This window comes from Nyctereutes procyonoides, unplaced genomic scaffold, assembly GCF_905146905.1.
Source record: "Nyctereutes procyonoides isolate TBG_1078 unplaced genomic scaffold, NYPRO_anot_genome, whole genome shotgun sequence".
Lineage (NCBI taxonomy): Eukaryota > Metazoa > Chordata > Mammalia > Carnivora > Canidae > Nyctereutes > Nyctereutes procyonoides.
The window spans coordinates 34,141,240-34,149,159 of record NW_026575121.1 but is presented as its reverse complement, the minus strand read 5'-3'; positions in this window follow the sequence as shown (position 1 = coordinate 34,149,159).

The window sequence follows — 7,920 nt, the reverse complement described above, 5'->3', positions numbered from 1 at the left end:
CCTCATCTGAACTGTCATTGTGGCCTCCTAAAGCTTCCTTCGGCTCTGCGCTTTTTTTTTTTATCTAGTCTTATATTAGCTGTGATGTCATATCACACAAACAAAATTTGTTAAATAATTACTTAGAATGCACAATAAATTAATAAATGAATAACGCAGTGATGGCCCAGATGTCATTAAATTTTTTATATTAATAACAGGAGTATTTTGTAGACATTCTATAATCAGGTATAAGACAGGTGTTTATTAGAAAACAAAGATATTGAGGGAGTATTCATTAAATATATTGATAACTAGACAGCTGTTTTGTATATTATTTTTTATCTAGTCAACTTGAAAGGACTGGCTATAATTACCTGTGCATATTTCTATGCTCCAATACAATTTAACTATTTCCTGTCACTTCTGTAGTAATTTCCTGTTGACTTATCGGGTGAAAACACAAAAGTGAATTCCAAGGTCAAGAAAGATTACATGTTGTGTTATAATCCAGTTATCTTCTATCATCAAAGATTAGCATCTCTGACTTAAAACATTTCTTCAGTTTTTCGTGTGGCAGGTTTATTTCTTTCCTTTTACTCTATCTCTTCACATACACATATTCTCACACACAAACAGCCCGTCTCAAGAGGAACTACCTTTTATTTGTCTAATGTATAACTAGATTGAAACATGTCATAACAAGCATGTTCGATTTTTAAATTTTATTCATGGGAATTTTACAACCAAAACTTACTAATCATTCTGATTTTTTAACAACTGTGCACATTCTTTGACTGGAGAAGTCTGAGACCTACAGATTCTGATTAAGGGGAAGAAGATGCCTTTTTATTTCTCACTGTAGGATAAGTTTTGGTTTGGGTTAACATGCAGAATGCTTGGTCCATGCAAGGAAAACATTATACATGCAACAGAAGCCATTCCAATTATTGATTACCATCATCTATTTCATCCATCATCTACCATCCATCATCTATTTCATCAATTATACATATTAGGTTAACTTTCCAGCTAGGCATGGCCCCATTAATACATAAGTTCCATATTTATTTACAGTCGTCCATGGTGTAAGAACATAAAATACTGTCAGGAATATTTTATATGATAATAGAAAATACCAAGAAAGTTATGTAGATTCAGTGAAACTAGCCTGAGACTAGCACAGCATTATCCAAAAGGTTTGAATCAGGAAGTACTTGACAGGATGAACACTGGGTGTTATTCTGTATGTTGACAAACTGAACACCAATAAAAAATAAATATTAAAAAGAAAGAAAGTACTTAGGAGAGTCACACTTGTTCCTGCTTCCCACAGTCCCCATCACTCTGTATTCTCTTAAGCATCCTACTTTCCACTGAGAAGTTAACTCTCAGAATTCTAAAGTCATATCCATTTGAGACCCCTTTAAAAAAACAAACCTCTTTTCCAAAACTGTTCCCCCCACCTGTGCTCACAGTATTAATCTTTCTCTTTTTGTAGCAAAGAGAGCCTGCCTTGGTTTCATCATCCCCTTTGGCCTAAAAGCTTCCTCAAGCCTTTTGTAAAATGGCAGTCCTTAAAACTGAAGGTGCAATGAACTAAATGCAGGAGGAAAGGCAGCAAAGTTGACTAATATTTATGTTTGGGATCTAAGTCTTCAGGATGTTCCACGGAGATCTAATATGCAGTATTGAAGAAAGCACAGACTATTTCTATTTAAAATAGTAAAAGAAATGAATTCTTGGCAATTTATAATACAATTAAAGAAAAATACACTTGAGTCTAAAACTTCGCTTCTTATATAAACATAAAATTTTAGCAGCTGGAAAGGACATTTGTCCATTTCTTTCAGTAGCAAAGAAACTGAGTCCATAATAGAAAAATGAATTGCTTAATTCCATGATCCAGGGCATAGCAGAACTAGTTATATAAGCCCTGTATTCTCAATGGTTTGTAAGTTTTCATTGAATACTTATGTTTCAGATAATAAATAGGCAGCAGAGTAAAGTGCTCACAACAAAGCTGGCTTCCTGACTCCTTCCTTCCGTTGAAACAGCCCTCCTGCGTTAAATATTGAAACAAGTTGTTCAGTAAGCACTTTCCATTTTCTACTGTTCTCAGTCTCATTTTTCAAGTTAAAACTGCTTTATTATTGACCTTCCTTTCTAATATTTTTTAATGACCAAAAAATTCCCACTTCATTTTAAATATGAATAAAGTTAAATTAATGCATTGGTACCATAGCTGCATTTGCCTCATAAAAATCAGAATTTTTTTTAAAAGTATGTTCCTATTTAAAAAAAGATTCATTCAGACATACTATACCTTATTATTTTGTGAAAACTGCATTTTGGTATGAATGCTCAATAAGTAATATTCATAATTTTAATAGCTTAAGTATGTAAGGAGCATATTGAATCGAATTATAACTCACATAAGCCTTTTATTTTAAATTTCCATAGATTCTGATTTTTTTTAAGTATGGAAAGAGCATCCTTTGTTCATGTGCAGTGTTTTCCCACCTTTAATGCTAAATACAAAGTGGAGATTCTAGCTTATACTTTTATTTAAAATTACTAAAAGCTTATAACCAATAAACTTTTATTAATGTTATATTTCTCAATAAATCTATATATTTCCAATAAGATTAACTGATGCTGTGATGGTAACCTTGAAAAATTGAGGATAGTTTATTACTAAACCATCTATCCACAGGATAAAGTCTTGGTGTTCTTCCCTGTAGCATTGGTCCTCTCTGGTTAATTTAATTGGCTTGTAGTAAATGACTAGAAGCTGACCTAATCTCTAAATATTGCTCTGTGAAATGTTCTGTATTTTGTGTCTTCTACTTACTTTTGTGGAGTCGATATTTCTCTACTCAACTGCAAACCTAGTTTTGTAGTCCCTTGTTACTTTCCTTAGCAGAGCAAGCACTATATTATTATTTTTTTTTCTAACCGTAATAGTTGACTGCTGCCCTGCAGCCCCTAACCACCTCAATTCCCCTTGGTTTTTTAAACGAAAAGATTGGAAATGCACATAACTGAAACTTTCACAAATTCATTGAACCTGAAAAGCTAAGAAAACCTTGTTAAATGCTGGAGCAGCACACAAGAAAATGTCTGAAGCAATTCAGGAACATAGCACAGAATTAGTGATCTCACCACATGAAACAAATGACTCAGAATGGAAGAAAAAAAAGGATACCTAAAGTAGAATGGAAAGTAGAAAATAAGGATATTTTATATTAATAAATTAAAATATAGTTCTAACTTCTAGCTTTAAAATATGTGCATACACACATGTAAATGAAAATGCTTACTTAAAAAAATATTCTTAACTCTTGTATGTGTTAGATCAAGTTTTAGTTTTCCATAATCTTTATAACCATGCTTTTGGATGTGATAATTTATTTCCAAATAATTAGTTTACTTTGCTTTATTTTTTGAAAATTCATGAATAAGTGGGATTTCAGAAGCGGAGAAAGCAAAAGAGCTTAGGAATTTTTTTCAGGAAAATATTTCAAACTTAGAGCATTGGAAGGTGAATTGTGGAGCAAATCCTGAATGAAGCAAAAAATTGTGGCAGGCCAAGGAAATACTTTATTTAGAGCTCTCTTTACAATATATGCAAGGCTTTTATGACATATGTCACATTTTATCTTGTATTCTATTACTTTGTGTCTTAACTCCAAAATCTATCCTCTTTGAGAGAAGGATTAAAAATGGCTTTTTTACTCCTAACTCTGGGAAACGAACTAGGGGTGGTGGAAGGGGAGGAGGGCCAGGGGTGGGGGTGAGTGGGTGACGGGCACTGAGGGGGACACTTGATGGGATGAGCACTGGATGTTATTCTGTATGTTGGTAAATTAAACACCAATAAAAAATTATTTTATTAAAAAATGGCTTTTCTTTCTTGTTCTGTGGTATGTAGCATTCTGGTTTATTGATATTACTATGCTGAATAGAACGAGAAAAGAAAGGGAGGTAGGAAAAAAGAGGGAAGGAGGAATGTTCAGAAAATTTTATGAAGATGCTGTGAAACAGAGGTTAGAAATGATACATAAATCAGGACAGGAGCGATAGAAATGTTTGAAAAAGTCAGGGGGACAATTCAAGCAAATATCCTGTTTCTGTGATGATATATTTCCAGTCTCTTTTAGATTATGTTGCTTCACAAACATAGTTTTCACATAAGAACTTGATTAACTGTATACTAAACTTTCCAGAAGACTTACCAAACTGAACCAGAAGCAAACCTAGGTAGCAGGATACACATTAGTCACTATATCATGGGCAGTATATTCAAATTGTGAGTAATAATTGGATTAGAATTGTTACATTTTCCTTCAGTCTCATTCTAGAGCATAATTAGTGGCCAAAGTTATGCTACACTTTTATAATGCAGATTCATTGAAATAACAAGCACAACACTGTTTTTAATGATAAATAAAACAGGGTCATTTTTGTATTGTAAAAACTATTAGCTACATGAAGAGAAACAGCTTAAAGTGTTTTCTTCTCACTTTGCAAATAAGTGGATAGACACACACACACCAACAAAGGAAGGATATTTATATAGAACCATATAATGTGAGGGTATGTATATATTAGTGTATATAATGTATATAGTGCCATTTCCACCACTGGATACAATAACAGATATTTATTATGGAGGCAAGAAATGAAATTTTTAAAATGGCTAATTATAGATTAACACAACACCACCATAACTGCATTTGCTTCATAAAAGTTAGGATATTAAAAAGATTTATGCTGTATAAGTAATATCCATTATTTTAATGATTTAAGTGTGTGAGGAGTGTGGAGCTGGATTATAAGTCATCTGAGCCTTTTACTGTATATTTCCATACGTCAATAATACGATCTGACACTAGGAAGGTGTTCTCTAAAGGATAAAAAAGAGAAGTGATTTATTACTAAAGCACATACCAACAGCATAACATCTGAAGTTCCTTGCTGCAAAAAGATGGCCAATGAAATCAAATAGTTCTCACATGCCACAGGTTAATGGTGAAATATTACATTATACGGCATTAAAATGTTTTTATTTTATTAGTAGACTTTATATTTTAGAGAAGTATTTGGTGTACAGGAAAATTGTGCTGAACGTACAAAGGATTCTCATATTCATTCCTGTCACCCCACTGCACAGTCTCTCTTTGTAAGGTTTGAATCACTGTGGTACATTTATTATAAGTGATGAGTCAACATGAATGCATTATTAACTAAAGCCCATAGTTCACATTAGGGTTCACTCTTTGTGTTGTATAGTGTTACAGGTTTGGACAAATATAGTGTCTTGTATGCACCATGACAGCATAGTTTGCCCTAAATATCCTCTGTCTACCATGCATTCATCTTTCTCCTCTTCCCTACTACCTCCTTCCCCACAAACTCTGGCAACCACTAATCTTTTCACCATCTCTCTGGTATTACCTTTTCCAGAATATCATATAGTTGGAATCATACAGTAGATAACCTTTTCAAATTGGCTTCTTTCAGTTGGTAATACGCATTTAAATTCCATGTTATTTTGTGACTTGATACATCATTCCTTTTTGATGCTGAATAATACATCATTGTATAGATGTATGATAGTTTGTCCATTCATCTATTCAAGGACATTTAGTTTGCTTCCATGTTTTGGCAATATGAATAGGGCTAATAATAAACATTCATGTGCATGCTATTGTTTGGACATAGTTTTCCCCTAGAAAAAAATGAATATGTAGAAGAGATATTGCTAGAATACATGGTAAGTTTATGTTAATTAAGCTTGTTAAGAAACTGACAAATTATCTTCTAAATGGTTGTAACATTTCACATTCTCATCAGCATTGTATGAGAGTTACTTTTGTTCTACATCCTCACCAGCATTTGGTGTTGACAGTGTTGTGGATTTTGGACACTTTAATTATGTAATAATACCTCATGTTTGTTTTAATTTGCAAATAGTAAGATGACATGTGATGTTGAACACATTTTCATATACTAATTTACCATTTGAATATATTATTTGATGTAGTGTCTATTAATATTTTCCCATTATTGACTTGGATTGTCTTTCTTTCTTTCTTTCTTTCTTTCTTTCTTTCTTTCTTTCTTTCTTCTTCTTTCCTTTTTTTTTTTTAAAGATTCTACTTATTTATTCATGAGAGACACATAGAGGGAGGGAAAGACATAGGCAGTGAGAGAAGCAGGCTCCTGCTTGGGGAAGCCTGATATGAGACTTGATTCCAGGACTCAAGGATCATGCTGTAAGCCAAAGGCAGACTCTCAACCACTGAACCACCCAGGTGCCCACCCAGGTGTTTATTTTCTTATTGAATTTTACATTTCCTTTTTATATTTCAGACACCCTTTTCAGTCCTTTATATTTCAGTCCTTTTATCACCTATGGTTTGAAAATATTTTCTTCAAGTCATTCTCTTCTCTTTATTTATTGAACTGTGTCTTTTCCATTTTTAATTAGGTCCCATTTATGATTTTTTCTTTCATGGATCATGCTTTTGGTATTGTATCTAAACAGTCATTGCCAAGCTCAAGGTCAGCTAGGTTGTCTCTTACTTTATTTTCTTGTCTACAGCCATACTACCCTGAACGCGCCCGATCTCATCTTACTTTATTTTCTAGAAATGTTATAGTTTTGTATTTTACATTTAAGCCTAAATCTATTTTGAGTTAAATTTTATGAAAGACATAAAATCTTGGGCTAGATTCATCTTTTTGCATGTGAATGTTCAGTGTACCATGGCATTTGTTGAAAAGACTGTCTTTTCTCTTTTACCTTTGTTTCTTTTTCAAAGAACATGTCACTCTATCTGTATGGGTCCATTTCTGAGTTCTGTGTTCTATTACATTGATCTATTTTTCTATTTTTTCACTAATATCATACTGTATTTTTACTGGAACTTTATTGTAAATCTTGATGTTGAGTAGCTTAAAAAGCATACTAATTAGTAAAACTTTTAAATCATGAACATTATTATATCTCTTTTTTTACAATATGGAAAAAACTATAAAATAAAAAGTCTGTCTCTTGGAACTTAGACTGTATGCTAGTTAAATTCAGATGCTGAAGCATTATTTTTGCACTTTTATAATCTGTGACTTTTCTTTTTATTTTTGGGCAATTCACTTGCCCATTAATCTCCCAGGGATTTTGTGCTGTGATTGTTTTAGTAGGTCTCATTTTTAAAATTATATTTGAATAGAAAACAATGGCCAAATAGAACAAAGCCAGATTTTAACTATATATGTTTATATATAATTTTGAGTTTCCTCTTGAGAGATTAATGTGTGTTGGAGTTACTGCATGATGGTAAATTGGGTGTGCAAATTATATACCCATACTCACCCACGCATGTATTTCCCCAGATCAAACAAAGTGGAATTAGGAAAGAGGAAATACTGACAGGATGAGAGGAATCAGTTGTCACTGTTTCAGAGTAGTCTTAACTATCCAATAGAAATGCCATGAAGGAAAGGATTCATAGACCGTGAACTATCTTCTTGAGCAAAATACTAGAGTACATAATAGACAGAATAAAGTTTTAATGGATCATTTGGGGAACTATGATTGTAGCGACGGGCTATGTTTTAAGTAGAGGAGTGGTTTATAGTATAAGATTATATGTGAAAGGAAGGACAATTGAAAAGAGATAAACCTAAAAACAAACAAAAACCCTCCATGGACATATTATCAACAGTGGAAAAATCACAAGCTTTGACCTAATGGATAGATCACTAATCAGATCATCCCCCATGCACTCTCACACATTCCTACTCTCTACTTTCCACATTACATAGTTTAATAGTACATTTATTTAAAAATCATACAACAGATTTGATGGTCTCATCATTAGAGCACACATGATAAAATTGGGAAATATATATCAAGTAGTTTGTTGAAATTCC